The following is a 23,733-nucleotide window of genomic DNA, read 5'->3' as shown; positions in this document are numbered from 1 at the left end:
AGACGTGGACCTGCCCACCAGAAAGACAAGATCCAGCCTCATCCACCAGAACACAGGCACTAGTCTCCTCCACCAGAAAACCTACACAACCCACTGAACCAACTTTAGCCACTGGGGACAGACACCAAAACAAGGGGAACTATGAACTTGCAGCCTGCAAAAACGTGACCACAAACACAGTAAGAAGCAAAATGAGAAGACAGAAAAACACACAGCAGATGAAGGAGCAACATAAAAACACACCAGACCTAACAAATGAAGGGAAAATAGGCAGGCTACCTGAAAAAGAATTCAGAATAAGGATAGTAAAGATGATTCAAAATCTTGCAAATAGAATAGAGAAAATGCAAGAAACATTTAACAAAGACGTAGAAGAATTAAAGATGAAATAGGCAATGATGAACAACACAATAAATGAAATTAAAAATACTCTAGAATGGATCAATAGCAGAATAACTGAGGCAGAAGACCGGATAAGTGATCTGGAAGATAAAACAGTGGAAAAAATTACTGCAGAGCAGAACAAAGAAAAATGAATGAAAAGAACTGAGGACAGTCTCAGAGACCTCTGGGACAACATTAAATGCACCAATATTCGAATTATATGGGTCCCAGAAGAAGAAGAGGAAAAGAAAGGGACTGAGAAATATTTGAAGAGATTATAGTTGAAAATTTCCCTAATATCAGAAAGGAAAGAGTTAATCAAGTCCAGGAAGCACAGAGAGTCTCATACAGTATAAATCCAAGGAGAAACATGCCAAGACATATATAAATAAAATGGTTAAAATTAAATACAAAGAAAACATTTTAAAAGCAGTAAGGGAAAAAAACCAAATAACCCACAAGGGAATCCCCATAACATTAACAGGTGATCGTTCAGCAGAAACTCTGCAAGCCAGAAGGGAGTGGCAGGACATATTTAAAGTGGTGAAGGAGAAAAACCTACAACCAAGATTGCTCTACCCAGCAAGCATCTCATTCAGATTTGATGGACAAATTAAAAACATTACAGACAACCAAAAGATCAGAGAGTTGAGCACAACCAAACCAGCTTTACAACAAATGCTAAAGAACCTTCTCTAGGCAAGAAACACAAGAGAAGGAAATGACCTACAATAACAAACCCAAAACAATTAAGAAAATGGGAATAGGAACATACATATCGATAATTACCTTAAATGTAAATGGACTAAATGCTCCCACCAAAAGAAACAGACTGGCTGAATGGATACAAAAACAAGACCCATATATATGCTGTCTACAAGAGACCCACTACAGACCTAGGGACACATACAGACTGAAAGTGAGGGGATGGAAAAAGATATTCCATGCAAATGGAAATCAGAAGAAAGCTGGAGTACCAATTCTCATAGCAGACAAAATAGACATTAAAATAAAGACTATTACAAGAGACAAAGAAGGACACTACATAATGATCAAGGGATCATTCCAAGAAGAAAACATAGCAATTGTAATATATATACACCCAACATAGGAGCATATCAATACATAAGGCAAACACTAACAGCCATAAAAGGGGAAATAGACAGTAACACATTCATACTAGGGGACTTTTACACCCCACTTTCACCAATGGAGAGATCAACCAAAATGAAAATAATTAAGGAATCAAAAGCTTTAAATGATACATTAAACAAGGTGGATTTAATTGATATTTATAAGGCATTCCATCCAAAAACAACAGAATACACACTTTTCTCAAGTGCTCATGGAATATTCTGCAGGATAGATCATATCTTCAGTTACAACTCAAGCCTTAGTAAATTTAAGAAAATTGAAATTGTATGAAGTCTTTTCCAACCTCAATGCTATGCGACTAGATACCTATTACAGGAAAAGTTCTGTAAAAAATACAAATACATGGAGGCTAAACAATACACTACTTCATAACGAAGTGATCACTGAAGAAATCAAAGAGGAATTGAACAAATACCTAGAAACAAATGACAATGGAGACACGACACCCAAAACCTATGGGATGCAGCAAAAGCATTTCTAAGAGGGAAGTTTATAGCAATACAATCCTACCTTAAGGAACAGGAAACATCTCGAATAAACAACATAACCTTGCACCTAATGCAATTAGAGAAAGAAGAACGAAAAACCCCCAAGGTTAGCAAAATAAATAAATCATAAAGATCAGATCAGAAATAAATGAAAAAGAAATGAAGGAAATAATAGCAAAGATCAATAAAACTAAAAGCTGGTTCTTTGAGAAGATAAACAGAATTGATAAACCATTAGACAGAATCATCAAGCAAAAAAGGGAGAAGACTCAAATCAATAGAATTATAATTGAAAACGGAGAAGTAACAAATGACACTGCAGAAATACAAAAGATCATGAGAGGTTACTACAAGCATCTCTATGCCAATAAAATGGACAACATGAAAGAAATGGACAAATTCTTAGAAATGCACAACCTGCCAAGACTGAATCAGGAAGAAACACAAAATATGAGAGACCAATCACAAGCACTGAAATTGAAACTGTGATTAAAAATTTTCCAGCAAACCAAAGCCCAGGACCAGAAGGCTTCACAGGCGAATTCTATCAAACATTTACAGAAGAGCTAACACCTATCCTTCTCGAACTCTTCCAAAATATAGCAGAGGGAGGAACACTCCCAAACTCATTCTGTGAGTCCACTGTCACCCTGATACCAAAACCAGAGAAGGATGTCACAAAGAAAGAAAACTACATGCCAGTATCACTGATGAACATAGAGGCAAAAATCCTCAACAAAATACTAGCACACGGATTCCAACAGCACATTAAAAGGTTATACAACATGATCAAGCGGATTTTATTCCAGGAGGCAAGGATTCTTCAATATACGCAAATCAATCAATGTGATACACCATATTAAAAAAACTGAAGGAGAAAAACCATATGATCATCTCAATAGATGCAGAGAAAGCTTTTGACAAAATTCAACACCTATTATGATAAAATTCCTGCAGAAAGAAGGCATAGAGGGAACTTTCCTCAACATAATAAAGGACATATATGTCAAACCCACAGCCAACATCATCCTTAATGGTGAAAAACTGAAACCATTTCCACTAAAATCAGGAACAAGAAAAGGGTGCCCACTTTCACCACTAGTATTCAACATAGTTTTGGAAGTTTTAGGCACAGCAATCAGAGAAGAAAAGGAAATAAAAGGAATCCAGGTCTTCCCTGGTGGTGCAGTGGTTGAGAGTCTGCCTACCGATGCAGGGGACTCGGGTTCGTGCCCAGGTCTGGGAGGATCCCACATGCCGCGGAGCGGCTGGACCCGGGAGCCCTGGCCACTGGATCTGCGCGTCCAGAGCCTGTGCTCCACAACGGGAGAGGCCACAATGGTGAGAGGCCTGTGTACTGCAGAAAAAAAAAAAAAAAAAAAAAAAAAGGAATCCAAATCGTAAAGGAAGAAGTAAAACTGTCACTGTTTTCAGATGACATGATATTTTACATAGGGAATCCTAAAGATGCTACCAGAAAACTACTAGAGCTAATTAATGAATTTGGTAAAGTGGCAGGATACAAAATTAATACACAGAAATCTCTGGCATTCGTAGACACTAATGATGAAAATTCTGAAATTGAAATCAAGAAAACACTCCCATTTTCACTGCAACAAAAAGAATAAAATATCTTAGAATAAAGCTACCTAAGGAGACAAAAGACCTCTATGCAGAAAATTATAGGACACTGATGTAAGAAATTAAAAATGATAGAAATAGTTGGAGGGATATACCATGTTCTTAGATTGGAAGATCAACATTGTGAAAATGACTCTACTACACAAAGCAGTCTACAGATTCAATGCAATCCATACAAAATTGCCACTGGCATTTTTCACAGAACTAGAATAAAAAATTTCACAATATTTATGGAAACACAAAAGACCCTGAATAGCCAAAGCAGTCTTGAGAACAAAAAATGGAGCTGGAGGAATCAGGTGCCCTTATTTCATACTATACTACAAAGCTACAGTAATCAAGACAGTATGGTACTGTCATAAAAACAGAAATATAGATCAATGGAACAGGATATAAAGCCCAGAGATAAACCCACACACATATGGTCCCCTTATCTTTGATAAAGGAGGCAGGAATGTACAGTGGAGAAAGGACAGCCTCTTCAATAAGTGGTGCTGGGAGATCTGGACACGTACATGTAAAAGTATGAGATTAGAACACTCCTTAACACCATAAACAAAAATAAACTCAAAATGGATTAAAGACCTAAATATAAAGTGAGAAACTATCAAACTCTTAGAGGAAAATATAGTCAGAATTCTCTATGACATAAATCACAGCAAGATCCTTTTTGACACACCTCCTAGAGAAATGGAAATAAAAACAAAAAACAAATGGGACCTAATGAAACTTCAAAGCTTTTGCACAGCAAAGGAAACCATAAACAAGACCAAAAGACAACCCTCAGAATTGGAGAAAGTATGTGCAAGTGAAGTAACTGACAGAGGATTAATCTCCAAAATTTATAAGCAGCTCATGCAGCTCAATAACAAAAAGACAAACAACCCAATCCAAAAATGGGCAGAAGATCTAAATAGATATTTCTCCAAAGAAGATATACAGACTGCTAACAAACACATGAAAGAATTCTCAACATCATTAATCATTAGAGAAATTAAAATCAAAACTACAATGAGATATCATCTCATACCAGTCAGAATGGCCATCATCAAAAAATCTAGCAACAATAAATGCTGGAGAGCGTTTGGAGTAAATGGAACACTCTTGCAGTGTTGGTGGGAATGTGAATTGGTACAGCCACTATAGCGAACAGTATGGAGATTCCTTAGAAAACTAGATAAAGAACTACCATATGACCCAGCAATCCCACTATGCGCATATACCCTGAGAAAACCATAATTCAAAAAGTGTCATGTACCGAAATGTTCATTGCAGCTCTATTTACAATTGCCAGGATATGGAATCAACCTAAGTGTCCATCATCGGGTGAATGGATAAAGAAGAGGTGGCACATATATACAATGGAATAGTACTCAGCCATTAAAAGAAACGAAATTGAGTTATTGTTGTGAGGTGGATGGGCCTAGAGTCTGTCATACACAGTGAAGTAAGTCAGAAAGAGAAAGACAAATACCGTATACTAACACATATATATGGAATCTAAGAAAACAAATGTCATGAAGAACCTATGGGTTCAACAGGAATAAAGACACAGACCTATTAGAGAATGGACTTGAGGATATGGGGATAGGGAAGGGTAAGCTGTGACAAAGTGAGAGAGTGGCATGGACATATATACAATACCAAACATAAAATAGATAGCTAGTGGGAAGCAGCCGCATCACACAGGGAGATCAGCTCGGTGCTTTGTGACCACCTAGATGGATGGTATAGGGAAGGTGTGAGGGAGTGAGATGCAAGAGGGAAGAGATATGGGAACATATGTATATGTATAACTGATTCACTTTGTTATAAACCAGAAAATAACACACCATTGTAAAGCAATTATACTCCATTAAATATTTTTTTAAAAAAAAGGAATAGAGGATTCCCTTGTCTCGATAATAGTTATCTATCAAAAGATTACAGAAAACACTAAAATCAAGACTCATTTTCATTAAAAATAAAAGTAGGTTACGTTAGAGACATCTTAATTCTTTTTCTTTCACAATCCTTGTTGGATCCTGTTGACTCAAGGTACGTCTAAAATCTGACCACTTGTCAACCACACTGCTGCCATCCTGCTCTCAACCACTATTTTCTCTCTCTTGTAGTACTACAGTAGCCTCCTAAGAGATCTTCCAGCTTTTAACCTTTCCTCTTTATATCCACAACATTGTAAATAGAGTGTTCCTTTAGAAAACATACATCAGAACACGTCATTCCTCTGCTTAAAAATTTGTAGAGCACCTTTCAGGAGTGAGTGAAATGTTCTGAATCTTGGTTGTGGCAGTGCTTTGACAAATGTGTGTGTCTGACAAATCTCAGCAAGTTGTTAAAATGGATTAAATTAAATGGATAAATTTTATTGAACATACATTTAATCAATAAAGTTGTTTAAAAATATATTTAGAATTAACAAAGTTAAGTTAAATCTAAGAGAAACTAACATGAAAAAAACAACAATAATAAACTCTAATACTTCATTTCACTCAGAATTAATGTCAAACTGCTTACTATTGCCAACAAGTTCCTAGATAATCTGACCTGCTGTTCTCTCTGATCTCATCTTTTCCTCTTCATCAATCTGATGAAGCCATATTGTCATCCTTCCACACATCCCAGGAATATTATTTAGGGCTTTTTTCACTGGTCCATTTCTCTATCTAGAATGTTATTTCCTCAGATTTCCATGTGGCTAATTTTCTATTTCAAATATTTGCTCAAATATCAATTTTTCAATGAAGTTAATCTAACCACACTATCTAAAATAGCAACAGTCCCCACCCCTACATGTACTTTTTTCCTATGAAATTTCCTGCTTTCCACAGTGTAATTTACTTATTTGTTACGTTTATTTTGTGTATCCTGTGGTAAAAAGTAAACTCTGTGAGGATAAGACATTTTGTTTCTTTACGAATATTCCCAAGAGAGTGGCTGGCACTCAAGATTTATTTAATAAGTCAATAATTTGTAATTTATTAGAAATTAGCAAGAAATGAACGAAAGAATAGCTGGGCACTTTTAAGAATGCAGATGATACTAGATAGTATAATTTTTAGTGTGCCCAGTTCATGAATTAACTTATTCGTTCACTCATTCAACAAGGGTAAAAAAAGAGATATTGAGGAGGGGGGAAGATGGCAGAAGAGTAAGACGCGGAGATCACCTGCCTCGCCACAGCTACATCAGAAATACATCTACACGTGGAACAACTCCTACAGAACACCTACTGAACGCTGGCAGAAGACCTCAGACCTCCCAAAAGGCAAGAAATTTGCCACGTATCTGGATAGGGCAAAATAAAAGAAGAATAAACAGACACAAAAGAATAGGGATGGGACCTGCACCAGTGGGAGGGTGCCATGAAGGAGGAAAGATTTCCACACACTAGAAGCCCCCTCGTGGGTGGAGACTGCGGGTGGCGGAGGGGGAGAGATATGGAGCCATGGAGGAGAGTGCAGCCACAGGCGTGCGGAGGGCAGGCAGAGAGAAACCAGCACAGAGGATCGGTGCCAACTGACACTCACCAGCCCGAGAGGCTTGTCTGCTCACCTGCCGGAGTGGGTGGGGTCTGGGAGCTGAGACTCGGGCTTTAGTCGGTGCACAGGGAGAGGACTGGTGGCATGAACACAGCCTGAAGGGGTTAGTGCAACACGGCTAGCCGGGAGGGAGTCCGAGAAAAAGTATGGACCTGCCAAAGAGGCAAGAGACATTTTCTCCTCTTTGTTTCCTGGTGTTCGAGGAGAGGGGATTAAGAGCACTGCTTAAAGGAGCTCCAGAGATGGGCGCAAGCCACGGCTAACAGCACGGACACTAGAGACGGGCATGAGACACTAAGGCTGCTGCTGCCGCCACCAAGAAGCCTGTGTGTGAGCACAGGTCACTCTCCACACCTCCCTTCTGGAGATACTGTGCAGTCTGCCACTGCCAGGGTCCCGAGATCCAGGGACAACTTACCCGGGAGAATGCATGGTGCACCTCAGGCTGGTGCAATGTCACACCGGTCTCTGCGGATGCAGGCTCGCCTGCACACCATACCCCTCCCTCCTCCTGGCTTGAGTGAGCCAGAGCCCCTGAATCAGTGGCTCCTTTAACCCCGTCCGGTCTGAGTGAAGAACAGACGCCCTCCGGCGACCTACATGCAGAGGCGGGGCCAAATCCAAAGCTGAAAACCAGGAGCTGTGCGAACAAAGAAGAGAAAGGGAAATCTCTCCCAGCAGCCTCAAGAACAGCAGATTAAATCTCCACAATCAACTTGATGTACCCTGCATCTGTGGAATACCTGAATAGACAACGAATCATCCCAAATTGAGGAGGTGAACTTTGAGAGCAAGATTTAGTATTTTTTCCCTTTTCCTCTTTTTGTGAGTGTGTATGTGTATGCTTCTGTGTGAGAGTTTGTCTGTATAGCTTTGCTTTCACCATTTGTCCTAGGGTTCTATCTGTCCATTTTTTTCTCTTTTACTTAAATTTTTTTTCTTAATATTTATCTTTTTATTTAAATGACATTATTTTATTTTACCTTACTTTATTTTATTTTATCCTCTTTCTTTCTTTCATTCTTTCTACTTTTTCTCCATTTTATTCTGAGCCATGTGGATGAAAATCTCTTTGTGATGAAGCCAGGAGTCAGGGTTGTGCCACTGAGGTGGGAGAGACAACTTGAGGACACTGGTCCACAAGAGACTTCCCAGCTCTGTGTAATATCAAATGGAAAAACCTCCCAGAGATCTCCATCTCAACAGCAACACCCAGCTTAACTCAATGACCAACAAGCTACAGTGCTGGGCACCCTATGCCAAACAACTAGCAAGTCAGGAACACAATCGCAACCATTAGCAGAGAGACTGCCTAAAATCATAATAAGTCCACAGACACCCCAAAACACAACACCAGACATGGACCTTCCCACCAGAAAGACAAGATCCAGCTTCATTCACCAGAACACAGGCACTAGTCCCGTCCACCAGGAAACCTACACAACCAACTGAACCAACTTTAGACACTGGGGACAGACACCAGAAACAAAGGGAAATATGAACCTTCAGCCTGCAAAAAGGACACCGCAAACACAGTAACATAAGCAAAATGAGAATACAGAAAAGCACACAGCAGATGAAGGAGCAAGATAAAAACCCACCAGACCTAGCAAATGAAGAGGAAATAGGCAGTCTACCTGAAAAAAAATTCAGAACAAATGATAGAAAAGATGATCAAAAATCTTGAAAATAGAATAGTGAAAATGCAAGAAACATTTAACAAGGACCTAGAAGAACTAAAGATGAAACAAGCAACGATGAACAATAAATGAAATGAAACGATAAATGAAACAAAAAATATTCTAGAAGGGATCAATACGAGAATAACTGAGGCAGAAGAACAGATAGGTGACCTGGAAGATAGAATATTGGAAAAAACTTCTGCAGAGCAGAATAAAGAAAAAAAGAATGAAAAGAATTGAGGACAGTGTCAGAGACCTCTGGCACAATATTAAACGCACCAACGTTTGAATTATAGGGGTTCCAGAAGAAGAAGAGAAAAAGAAAGGGCTTGAGAAAATATTTGAAGAGATTATAGTTGAAAACTTCCCTAATATGGGAAAGGAAAGAGTTAATAAAGTCCAGGCAACACAGAGAGTCCCATACAGGATAAATCCCAGGAGAAACATGCCAAGACACATATTAATCAAACTGTCAAAAATTAAATACAAAGAAAACATATTATAAGCAGCAAGAGAAAAGCAACAAATAACACACAAGTGAATGCCCATAAGGTTAACAGGTGATCTTTCAGCAGAAACTCTGCAAACCAGAAGGGACTGGCAGGACATATTTAAAGTGATGAAGGAGAAAAACCTACCTCCAATATTATGCTACCAAGCAAGGATCTCATTCAGATTTGTTGGAGAAATTAAAACCTTTACAGACAAGCAAAAGCTCAGAGACATCAACACCACCAAACCAGCTTTACAACAAATGTGAAAGGATGTTCTCTAGGCAAGAAACACAAGAGAAGGAAAAGACCTACAATAACAAACACAAAACAATTAAGAAAATAAGAATATGAACATACATATTGATAATTACCTTAAATGTAAATGGATTAAATGCTCCCACCAAAAGACACAGACTGGCTGCATGGATACAAAAACAAGGCCCATATATATGCTATCTACAAGAGACCCACTTCAGACCTAGAGACACATACAGACTGAAAGTGAGGAGATGGAAAATGATATTCCATGCAAATGGAAACCAAAAGAAAACTGGAGTAGCAATTCTCATATCAAACAAAAGAGACTTTAAAATAAAGACTATTAGAAGAGAGAAAGAAGGACAATACATAACGATCAAGGGATAGATCCAAGAAGAAGATATAACAATTGTAAATATTTATGTACCCAACATAGGAGCTCCTCAATACATAAGGCAAATACTAAGAGCCATAAAAGGGGAAATCGACAGTAACACATTCATAGTAGGGGACATTAACACTCCACTTTCACCAATAGACATATCATCCAAAATGAAAATAAATAAGGAAACACAGCTTTAAATGATACATTAAACAAGAAGGATTTAATTGATATTTATAGGACATTGCATCCAAAAACAACAGAATACACATTTTTCTTAAGTGCTCATGGAACATTCTCCAGGATAGATCATATCTTGGGTCACAAATTAAGCCTTGGTAAATTAAAGAAATTGAAATTGTATCAAGTATCTTTTCCGACCACAATGTTATGAAACTAGATATAAACTACAGAAAAAGTTCTGTAAAAAATAAAAACAGATGGGGGCTAAACAATACACTACTTAATAACGAAGTGATCACTGAAGAAATCAAACAGGAAATCAAAAAATACCTGGAAACAAATGACAATGGAGACACGACGACCCAAATCCTGTGGGATGCAACAAAAGCAGCTCTAAGAGGGAAGTTTAAACCAATACAATCCTACCTTAAGAAACAGGAAACATATCGAATAAACAACCTAACCTTGCACCTAAAGCAATTAGAGAAAGAAGAACAACAACAACAAAAAAAAACAATGTTAGCAGAAATAAAGGAATCAAAAAGATCAGATCAGAAATAAATGAAAAAGAAATGAAGGAAACGATAGCAAAGATCAGTAAAACTAAAAGCTCTTTCTTTGAGAAGATAAACAAAATTGATAAATGATTAGCCACACTCATGAAGAAAAAAAGGGAGAAAACTCAAAGCAATAGAATTAGAAATGAAAAAGGAGAAGTAACAACTGACACTGCAGAAATACAAAATATCATGAGAGATTACTAGAAGCAACTCTATGCCAATAAATGGACAACCTGGAAGAAATGGACAAATTCTTAGAAATGCACAACCTGCCAAGACTGAATCAGGAAGAAATAGATAATATGAAAAGACCAATCACAAGTACTGAAAGTGAAACTCTGTTTAAAAATCTTCCAACAAACAAAAGCCCATGACCAGATGGCTTCACAGGCAAATTCTATCAAACATTTAGAGAAGAGCTAACACCTACCCTTCTCAAACTCTTCCAAAATATAACAGAGGGAGGAATACTCCCAAACTCATTCTACGAGGCCACCATCACCCTGATACCAAAACCAGAGAAGGATGTCACAAAGAAAGAAAATTACAGGCCAATAATACTGATGATCATAGATACAAAAATCCTCAACAAAACACTAGCAAACAGAATCCAACAGCACATTAAAAGGATCATACACCATGATCAAGTGGGGTTTATTTAAGGTATGTAAGGATTCTTCAATATACGCAAATTAATCAATGTGATACATCATATCAACAAATTGAAAGAGAAAATCCATATGGTGATCTCAATAGATGTAGAGAAAGCTTTTGACAAAATTGAACAGCATTTATTATAAAAACCCTGCAGAAAGTAGGCATAGAGGGATCTTTCCTCAACATAATAAAGGCCATATATGACAAACCCACAGCCAACATCGTCCTCAATTGTGAAAAACTGAAAGCATTTTCTCTAAGATTAGGAAAAAGACAAGGTTGCCCACTCTCACCACTATTATTCAACATAGTTTTGGAAGTTTTAGCCACAGCAATCCGAGAAGAAAAGTAAATAAAAGGAATCCAAATCAGAAAAGAAGAAGTAAAGTTGTCACTGTTTGCAGATGACATGATACTATACCTAGAGAATCCTAAATATGCTACAGGAAAACCACTAGAGCTATTCATTGAATTTGGTAAAGTAGCAGGATACAAAACTAATGCACAGAAGTCTCTGGCATTCCTATACACTAATGATGAAAATCTGAAAGTGAAATCAAGAAAACACTCCCATTTACCATTGCAACAAAAAGAATAAAATATCTAGGAATAAACGAACCTAAGGAGACAAAAGACCTGTATGTAGAAAACTAAAAGACTCTGATGAAAGAAATTAAAGATGATACAAATAGATGGAGAGATATACCATGTTCTTGGATTGGAAGAACCCACATTGTGAAAAAGACTCTACTACCCAAAGCAATCTACAGATTCAATGAAATCCCTATCAAACTACCATGGACATTTTTCACAGAGGTAGAACAAAAAATTTCGCAGTTTGTATGGAAACTCCAAAGATCCCGAAAAGCCAATGCAATCTTGAGAAAGAAAAACGGAGCTGGAGGAATCAGTCTCCCTTACTTCAGACTATACTGCAAAGCTACAGTAATCAAGAGAGTATGGTACTGGCACGAAAACTGAAATATAGATCAATGGAACAGGGTAGAAAGCCCAGAGATAAACCCATGCACATATGTTCTCCTTATCTTTGATAAAGGAGGCAGGAATGTACAGTGGAGAATGGATAGCCTTTTCAGTAAGTGGTGCTGTGAAAACTGGACAGGTACATGTAAAAGTATGATACTAGATCACTCCCTAACACCATACACGAAAATAAGCTCAAAATGGATTAAAGACCTAAATGTGAGGCCAGAAAATATCAAATTCTTAGAAGAATACATAGGCAGAACACTCTATGACATAAATTATAGCAAGATCCTTTTTGACTCACCTCCTAAAGAAATGGAAATAAAAACAGAAATAAACAAATGGAACTGCAAAGCTTTTGCACAGCAAAGGAAACCATAAACAAGACCAAAAGACAACCCTCAAAATGGGAGAAAATATTTGCAAATGAAGCAACTGACAAAGGATTAATCTCCAAAATTTACAAGCAGCTCATGCAGCTCAATAACAAAAGAATAAACAACCCAGTCCAAAAATGGGCTGAAGACCTAAATAGACATTTCTCCAAAGAAGATATCCAGACACCCAGCAAACACATGAAAGAATGCTCAACATCATTAATCATTAGGGAAATGCATATCAAAACTACAATGAGATATCATCTCACACCGGTCAGAATGGCCATCATCAAAATATCTAGAAACAATAACTGCTGGAGAGGGTGTGGAGAAAAGGGAACACTCTTGCACTGTTGGTGGGAATGTGAATTGGTACAGTCACTATGGAGAACAGTATGGAGGTTCCTTAGAAAACTACATATAGAAATACCATATGACCCAGCAATCCCACTACTGGCCATATACCCTGAGAAAAACATAATTCAAAATGAGTCATGTACCAAAATGTTCATTGCAGCTCTATTTACAATAGCCAGGAGATGGAAACAATCTAAGTTTCCATCATCAGGTGAATGGATAAAGAAGGTGTGCTACATATATAAAATGGAATATTACTCAGCCATAAAAGGAAACGAAATTGAGCTATTTGTAATGAGGTGGGTGGACCTAGAGTCTGTCATACAGAGTGCAGTAAGTCAGAAAGAAAAAGACAAATACCGTATGCTAACACATATATATGGAATTTAAGAAAAGAAAATGTCCTGAAGAACCTAGGGTTAAGACAGTAATAAAGACACAGACTTACTAGAGAATGGACTTGAGGATATGGGGAGGGGGAATGGCAAGCTGTGACAAAGTGAGAGAGTGGCATGGACATATATACACTACCAAATGTAAAATAGATTGCTAGTGGGAAGCAGCCGCATAGCACAAGGAGATCAGCTCGGTGCTTTGTGACCACCTAGAGATGTGGGGTATTTAGGGTGGGAGGGAAGGAGACGCAACAAGGGAGAGATATGGGAACATATGTATATGTATAACTGATTCACTTTGTTATAAAGCAGAAACTAACACACCATTGTAAAGCAATTGTACTCCAATAAAGATATTAAAAATAAAAAGGAGACATTTGAGCTAGGTCATGAAATATAAGAAATGTTTTTGAAAAACAGAGACAATGGGGCAAGTTTTTATGAAAGAATATCCAACTCGTTAATACCATAGCCAGGCTGTGAAATTGCATCATGAGATGGAATATGAGTATGACGTTGAAAGATGATATTAACTGAGGGAACAAACAAAATTTCCAGACCAGAAGCCAGACAAATTCGATGGTGGGCGGGACACAGGCTTGGCAACTGGCATATTAAGCCTAATGAAATTCTAAGGGACATAAAAGCAGCAGTAGAAAATTGTGATAACTCTACAGCAGTTTTGTTTTCGTTTTAAGAAATACTAAAGTATAAAATAAATGGAAGGAAGATGAACAAAGTACTGATTTAGTCGATGATGACTTCTTTGATTTTTTTAAAAAATCATATAGTTTAAAAAGATTTCTTTTTGCCTGTTATATAAATGTGTTTGTATACTGCTGCTTTGCTGTGCTCTAAGTGTGCAAGTAATCTACCCCTTTCCCCTCACTCACCGTTAGTTTTGATGTATTCTTGCTGACCTGTGACTCTCAAGAATAAACTCTAATTCCATGATCTGCCTTCCTTCGATGATGTTCCATTTCCTGAACATTTCCTAATCTCTTTTATGTATAGGAAAATATTCTACTACTATTCCCTGAATTGTCAAGCTAATTCCTCATTAAGGTGTTACAAGTTTAATTTTGATTACTGTTTTAGCTCAGGCTGCTATAACAAACACCATAAACTAGATGGCTTAAACAACACTTATTCTCACAGGTTTGGAGGTTAGTCCAAGATCAAGATGCAATCATGACTGGGTACTTACGAAGGACCTCTTCCTGGCTTGTAAATGCTACCTTCTTGCTGTATCCTCACATGACAGAGAGAGTTCTGTTATCTTCATTTCCTTATAATGGTACCAATCCCATCATGGGGAGCTCCACCTTCATGACCTCTTCAAAACCTAAAAATCTCCTTAAAGCCATACCTCTGAATATCATCACATTTGGGATTAGTGCTTCAAAATATGGATTTTTTATGGGGACGGAAACATTCAATCCATAGAAGTGATCCATCCATAGCAGTTAACTATAGTTTGAGGTCTTTAAAGACCTTAAAGCCAAAATATAACTGAATGAATTTCAAAAGTTTGGATTTGGAGTAATGTGAAATGCTTTAGAAAGTGGCATTTCTAGTACCTCTCCCAAATCACTATATATATATATATATATATGTTATTCCACCTATATTTACGACTAGATCCAGTCAACACTTCATCCCAATTATTTGGGCAGCATCATGATGCAGGAAAGAATACTGAACGTTGAATCAAGAGTGTTATTTTTAACACACATTTCTGAGAATAAAATTAAGATACTTATAATAAACAGGAACAGAATTTTTACAGGACGAAATAAGCATAAGAAACAAAATCATGTAAAAATATTAACCATGATTAGTAATCAAAGCAACTATTGGAGATCATTTCTTTTATTTTTTTAACATCTTTATTGGAGTATAATTGCTTTAAAATTGTGTGTTAATTTCTCCTTTAAAACAAAGTGAATCAGATATATATAGATATAGATATATATATATATAGCCCCATATCTCCTCCCTGTTGTGTCTCCCTCCCACCCTCCCTATCCCACCCATCTAAATGGTCACAAAGCACTGAACTGATCTCCCTGTTCTATGTGGCTGCATCCCACTAGCTATCGATAGCTATCGATGTTACATTTGGTAGTGTATTTATGTCCATGCCCCTCTCTCACTTTGTCACAGCTTACACTTCCCCCTCCCATGTCAAGTCTATTCTCTAGTAGGTCTGTATCTTTATTCCCATCCTGACCCTAGGTTCTTCGTAATCTTTTTTTTTTAATTCCATAAAAATGTGTTAGAATATGGTATTTGTCTTTCTCTCTCTGACTTACTTCACTCTGTATAACAGACTCTAGGTCCATCCACCTCACTACAAATAACTCAATTTCGTTTCTTCTTATGGCTGGGTAATAATCCATTGTATGTGTGTGCCACATCTTCCTTATCCATTCATCTGTCGATGGACACTTATGTTGCTTCCATCTACTGGCTATTGTAAATAGAACTGCAATGAATAATGTGGTACATGACTCTTTTTAAATTATGGTTTTCTCAGGGTATATGCCCAGTAATGGGATTGCTCGGTCATATGGTAGTTCTACTTGTAGTTTTTTAAGGAACCTCCATACTGTTCTCCATAGTGGCCGTATCAATTTACATTCTCACCAACAGTGCAAGAGGGTTCCCTTTTCTCCACACCCTCTCCAGCATTTACTGTTTTTAGATTTTTTTTTTGATTATGAGCATTCTGAGTGGTGTGAGGTTATACATCTTTGTAGTTTTTATTTGCATTTCTCTAATGATTAGTGATGTTGAGCGTTCTTTCACGTGTTTTTGGCAATCTGTATATCTTCTTTGGAGAAATGTCTATTTAGGTCTTCTGCTCATTTTTGGATTGGGTTCTTGTTTCTTTGATATTGAGCTGCATGAGCTGCTTGTAAATTTTAGAGATTAATCCTTTGCCAGTTGTTTCCTTTGCAAATATTTTCTCCCATGCTGAGGGTTGTCTTTTCATCTTGTTTATGTTTTCCTTTGCTGTGCAAAAGCTTTTAAGTTTCATTAGGTTCCATTTGTTTTTTTTTTTTTATTTCCATTTCTCTAGGAGGTGGGTCAAATAGGATCTTGCTGTGATTTATGTCATTAGAGTGTTCTGTCTATGTTTTCCTCTAAGAGTTTTATAGTGCCTGGGCTTACATTTAGGTCTTTAATCCATTCTGAATTTATTTTTGTGTATGGTGTTAGGGAGTGTTCGAATTTCATTCCTTTACATGTAACTGTCGAGTTTTCCCAGCACCACTTATTGAAGAGGCAGTCTTTTCTCCATTTTATATTTTGCCTCCTTTATCACAAATAAGGTGACCATATATGCGTGGGTTTATCTCTGAGTTTTCTATCCTGTTCCGTTGATCTATATTTCGGTTTTTGTGCCAGTACCATACTGTCTTGATTAATGTAGCCTTGTAGTATAGTCTGAAGTCAGGGAGCCTGATTCCTCCAGCTCCGTTTTGCTTTCTCAAGATTGCTTTGGCTATTTGGGGCCTTTTACGTTTCCATATAAATTGTGAAATTTTTTTTCTCGTTCTGTGAAAAATGCCAAGATCATTTCTTATCTAATATTACAATCATATATACATATATATATATACACATATGCCTAAATTTTATAAATACATAACATATAAATTTTATATGTATTATCTATGTGAGATATATATATATCTTTTTGGAGCTGTTGATGCTTCAGGGACAGTGGTACATTAATTCCCTGAAGATGGCAAAAGAAGGACAGCATAAACTTGTTTAACCATCCTCTGGGCATAGATGGTACCATATAGGAAATGTCACAAATGGGAAAATACTATTTGACTCAGTAATCTCATTAATAGAAATGTATTGTAATAAAAATATCTGAAGAAAAAAGAAAACTCTGGGCATGAAGATGATGATTGCAATACTCTGTAGGAGGAAAACTTTGGAATTAAACTAAATGTATGAAATTAGGACTGTAGTTTACTAAAATATAAAATATAGTATGCATTCATTGAAATACTAATTGTGAAACCTTGAGAATTAGAGGGAAATGTTTATACTATAATGTTAAGAAAAATAGGGGAAAATACACTGGGTTTGCAACTAAGAACAATCTGCATGTTTGAGGACACGGGTAGACAGTAATATGCAAATGTGAAAATACTTGTATTAATGTGGTAGAATTTGGAGAGACTATCAGTATTTTAACTGTATTTTTATGTTTTTATATTATCAATTTTTGAAATTCTAGTCCATTAAAATAGTTGTGAGATCTTAGATTCATAATGTAATATTGCCTAGGACCTGGTTCCTACACAAATGCTGGTGGTTGGACTAGCATTCAGTATGTCACATCTTTCAGTGGACATTAGGATCATGCGTAGAAATTGTTGAACAGGTACGTTGCTGACTCCACTTCAGACTTTTACTTGGTAGGTCTGGAGTTGGGTCCAGGGACCTGCATTTTTAATAAGAAATAATAAAAATAATATCCAAGTTCCCTTCCACCTATCACATTTTGTGTTTCATTGTGGTCCTTAACACACTGGGAACTCTCTATAATTAGTAGATTGAAAAGTTTTACTTTTTATTTTAATTTTTTCTACTTTATTCCTCAGTCTGAAGCAAAATGGATTCACAAGCTGCTTTAAAGAACAACTGAGCACTTCATTTCACAGACTGTCCTTACCACAGTTAACACTAGCTACTCTCAGGTGAGCATTTCTACTTCTGTGAAACTGTAATAAATAAAAACAAGTCTTCTGTGAGTACCAGGAGCTGAATTTTTTACATGTAATTTATAAAGGTTATTTATAGAGATGTGTGCTTTATTTACTAAAAGCCTGAAGTACTCAAACCAAAATACTGCAGCATTTTACACCTTTTCACTTTGGAAGCTGTTTTTGACTTTAGGTTGAAACTTAGCAATCTTCTTTGGGATGCTCTTACCATGTTCTGTTAAATTTCTCTTTTATTTTATATTTAGAAAAAATAAAGAAAATGGAAGGTACCAGATATTTCACACACTTAAAAGAAATAGAGAGCTATATGTAGATAGTAATCCCCACCTGCCACATACATATACAGAATTCCAAATGCAATCATTTACATTTAGATATTTTTCTTCAATTTTTTACTTTATTTAATGATAAACTGCAAGGGACCCTCGAAGAATAAGACACATTTATCAACCTTTTACATATTTCCATGAATATGCTTGTCACATTCTTTCCGAAGAGAGGAAAGTGATGTGGAAAGAAAGATAAATAAATAGATACATACATAGAGACAGGTAGTCTGTTCAGGCTGCTATAACAAAAATACCATAAACTTGGTAGCTTATAAACAACAAAAATTTATTTCTCAAAGCTCTGGAGGCTGGGGAGTCCAAGACAAAGCACTGAATATTCAGTGTCTGGTGAGAGCCCACTTTCTGTTTCATAGATGGATCCTCTCACTGTGTCCTGGCATAGTGGAAGTGGACTAAGGAGTTCTGTAGTGTCTCTTTTATAAAAGTGTTAATCCCATTCATGAGGGCTCCACCATCCCAAAGCACTTCCCAAAATTCCTACTCTTGTTGGATTAGGCCCTGCACTAATACCATCATATTAGGCATTAGGATTTTAACATAATGAATTTTGAAGAGTACACAAACATTAAATCTATAACAATGATAGATCTACAGATAGAATTACAAATATATATGAATTTGGCAATCTCCTTCGCTTCACCTAGTCTGCTTTCTGTTTTTTTATTATAATATTGATTTCCATTTATTCTCAGAAATTACTAGATTTCGGATCCAATTCTTAAATAGGTATCACTTTTATAGCCTTTTTGATAAATTTACACATGCCCTAAATGACATATAAAAGGTTTTTCATTGAAACATTGTAAATACAAAAAGTTTAGAAACAATCCAATCATCTGTCAATAAGTGATTGGTTGAATATATAAAAATGCTTCACCACAGTGGAATGTCATGTGAATGTGAAAAAGAATAAGGAAGCTCTCTATGTAGTGAGAGATGGAAAGATGCCCAGTATAAATTTAAGTGAAAAAAATCAGTGTGCAGAAGAGAGGATATGCTCTATGAGCTATAGTATTTTTCCGAAAGGGGGAGAGGGAATATATATATATTTCACATAAAGAAACCTTGGAAGGATACAAAATAAAATAATAAAAGTAATTACATATAAAGGAGGAATGGTGCTTGGAGAAATGAATAGATAAGGGACAAGGATGAAGTTTAGTTCCTATACTGATATTCAGCTAGTATGCATGAATAGAGCCATACGGTTTGATAAAATACTTCCAAAACAGTTGGTAAGTGGCACCTCACTGTTCACCCTCCACCTTAAATGTCACTCTGACCTTCTCCCCTGAAGCCCCAGCGATTCTCCAGGAATCAAAAGCTAAAATATAATGAGAAGTATAAAAGACTTATTGAGAGAAACACTGATGAGGAGTAAAGGAGAAAGGGAGCAGGAGTAGGTGGGGAGAGCCTTCAGACTATCATGAAATTCTAACCTCTATGAAAGCAGAAAGGAAAGAAAGGAGAGGTGAGTAGGAAGAACCTGACACTGCTGTAACTCAGAGAAAGTCTCAACCAGGCCAATGAGGAGTGAGGGAGTCTGTGTTGGGTTGAAATATCCTGGTCTTAGTGTCCCCATGGTGCTCAATTACTGGCTGAGAACAGTCTAGTGAGAGTGTGGCTGCAGCTTACGCCCTGGTGGATCTCAAATTTGCAGCAGTTAGAAGCTGTCAGGTGACTACACTCCTCACATCAGGACTATCACTACACAGATCCACTTCTACCTCCATATTAACTCCTCCAAAGTTTCCCTGGGCTTCTCCTCCTTAGGGGAAATTTAAAAGAGAACGGATAAATACTTCTCCAAAAAAGACATACAGATGGCCAACAGACACGTGAAAATATGCTAAATATCACTAATTATAAGAGAAATGCAAATCAAAACTATAATGAAGTATCACTTCACAACAGTCATAATGGCTATCATCAAAAAGTCTACAAATGGGAATTCTCTGGTAGTTCAGTGGTTAGGACTCGACGCTTTCACTACCGAGGGTACTGGTTCAATCCCTGGTCAGGGAAATAAGATCCCACTAGCCATGCAGCATGGCCAAAAAGAAAAAAAATGTCTACAAATAATAAATTCTGGGAAGGGTGTGGATAAAAGGGAACCCTCCTATACAGTTGGTGGGAATGTATATTCGTACAACCACTATGGATAACAGTATGGAGGTTCCTTAAGAGACTAAAAATAGAGTTGCCATATGATCCAGCAGATGCACTCCTGGGCATATATCTGGAGAAAACCCTAATTCAAACAGATACGTGCACCCCAATGTTCATAGCCCCACTATTTACAATAGCCTAGACATGGAAACAACTTAAATGTTCATCGACAGATGAAAAGATAAAAAAGATGTGTGTGTGTGTGTGTGTGTGTGTGTGTGTGTATATATACACACACACACACAGTGGAATATTAGCCATAAAAATGATTGAAATGATGACATTTGCAGCAACATGGATGGACCTAGAGATTATCATACTAAGTGAAAAGTCAGACAGAGAAAGACAAATATCCTATGACATCACTTATATGTGGAATCTAAAAGAAAAAAATGATACAAATAAACTTACAAAACAAGAATGTACTCACAGATATAGAAAACACACTTATGGTTACCAAAAGGGATAGAGGGGTTGGGAGAGAGATAGATTAGGAATTTGGAGTTAACATATACACACTACTATATATAAAATAAATAAGTAGGTCCTACTGTATAGCACAGGAACTATATTTAATATCTTGTAATAACCTATAATGGAAAATAATCTAAAAAAAAAAATATATATATATATATATATAACTGAATCACTTGGCTGTACACATGAAGCTAACACAACATTGTAAATTAACTATACTTCAACTTTTTAAATGGTTATAAAAAAACAAAATAAATAAAAGGAATAGTGGGAAAACTATAGCCTCCATCACTGTGGTTGATCTTAGGGCCACAATGGGTAGGCTTCCTACACTATTCATTCTAAACTCCCCTCATCCTCAAGTACTGCTTCTACAGGTTCTGATGCCTTACCTAGTGGTACTAACTTAATTCCTGAAGGATTTGAACCCCTAGTAATCATACCCTCCTCAAACCCCTTTCACAGTTAAAACTGGCAAGGGAGTATCCAGAGATGCCCAAGTGGATCATGTGTCTTCTATAGATATTCCTTCCTTCTCATATTGTGAAAAGTAGTTCTACCTCCTCCTGCTCATCAGGTTAAATTACCCTTGTCCAGATGGTGACTCTTCTTCACAATAACTGGCCTCTAGGCATAATGAGTCAAAAGTTCCCTGGCAGTAGCCATAACTTGTACTTCAATAACTACTATTGTTTTATCCCCTGGCAAGAAAATGTCCCTCTTTTGGGATCAGGACCTATAACTCTGCAATGGACAGAGCTGATGCAACAAGAATATATGCCCCCAGTGAGTCATTGGAAGTGATGGTAAGTGAGGCCACTCCTGAGTATATCCCTTGGTTTCTGGGTATAGGTGTTTTACCTATTGAAAACAAAGCAACATATAGAAGCCTCTGATTTAATGCATATACTGCATCTTAAGGGATGTCACCTGATCTTGCAGAGTATTGCATCTAAGCTAACACTTCATTATGCCTTCAGTAGGTCGTTCAAGCTATCTCTGAAACCAGCTGCTTCTGGATAGTGCAATAGGGAATATGACCAGTGGATTTCATGGTCAGGAGCCTCCTTTACTGTGAAGTGCATCCCCTGGTCGGATGCTATACTCCTTCAAGGCAACCACTGAATGTGACTGTAATGCCATTCATTTTAAGCTTGAAGCTGCATACTGAGCCAACCTATTTACAAACCAATCTCATGCTTTCTCTCCTTTTTATATATCTATAGATGCAAGCTGAGGGAGGGTACAGGTGCAAGTATGATGGATGACATAGAGACATGTGTTACCTGTTCACACAGCTTACTTATACACTCTGGTCATACTCAAGCTTGATCCCAGAATAACCATGTCCATTTTATGCTGGACAGCTGCTGGGCCTGTCTGACTTTTTGACTTTTTTGTAGATCCACCATAACCTCACTTATAACTGGAAGTTCTGGATGCATGGTCATTTGGTTTCCTATGATACAGCATTTTGTCTCTATTATAGCCCAGTACGATGCCAGAAGCTGGCTCTCAAAGGGCATATAATTCTCTGCTATAGATGCTATGGCTTTGGTCTAGAATCCCAGGGGTCTGCACTGAGATTCTCACACTGGCATCTGTCATAAGTTTCACCTTGCATTTTTTTTCATCACAGACACCTCCAAAACCATAGCATCTTCTTGATTATGTGGCACAAACAGCAGGGCTACCGACACCACAACCTGGACTTGCTGGCAAACTCTTTTCTGTTTCCAGGCCCTATTGAAATCTGGCAGCCTTTAGTGTCACCTAGTAAATGGAATGGATTCATTTTGGAATGTGGCTCCAGAATCCAAAGAATCCCACCAGGCATCGTGTTTGCTTCTGTGTAGTGGAAAATGTAAAACATAGCTATTTTTCTTTTCTATAAAGGGAACAATGTCTCAGCATGCCCTCAACCACTGGATTCCTGAAATTTTTACTGAAGTTTCATGTTCCTGAATATTTTTAAGATTTATCTTCCATTCTCTGGAATACATGTGTCTTAAAAAGCATTCCAGCATACTATTTACCTTTTGATTATCCTGCCTGATCAGCATGATGTGACTGATGTGATGGATCAGTGTGATATTCTATGGGGTGTCCAGGTGTTCCAGAATTTTTGGACTATAGTATGAGAAAGAATGGAAGATTTAACATAATCCTGAGCAAAACTGTAAATGAATATTGTTGTCTGTCCCATGTAAATTTGAACTCTTTCTGTTTCTATTTTCTGTTTGGATAGAAAATAATCCATTGCCCAAATCAGTACACCTGAGGTCTTACTAAGCCAATCAGGCAATGATATAATGTCCAGCAGAGCAGCTGCAATTGGGGCTACTACCTGGATCACATTGTGCTAGTCTACAGTTACTCTCCATGATCCATCCAGTTTCCTCAGTGGCCAGACTGACAAATTAAACAGAGATATGAGTGTG

Source organism: Globicephala melas, chromosome X, assembly GCF_963455315.2.
Source record: "Globicephala melas chromosome X, mGloMel1.2, whole genome shotgun sequence".
Lineage (NCBI taxonomy): Eukaryota > Metazoa > Chordata > Mammalia > Artiodactyla > Delphinidae > Globicephala > Globicephala melas.
This window is presented reverse-complemented; position numbering follows the sequence as displayed.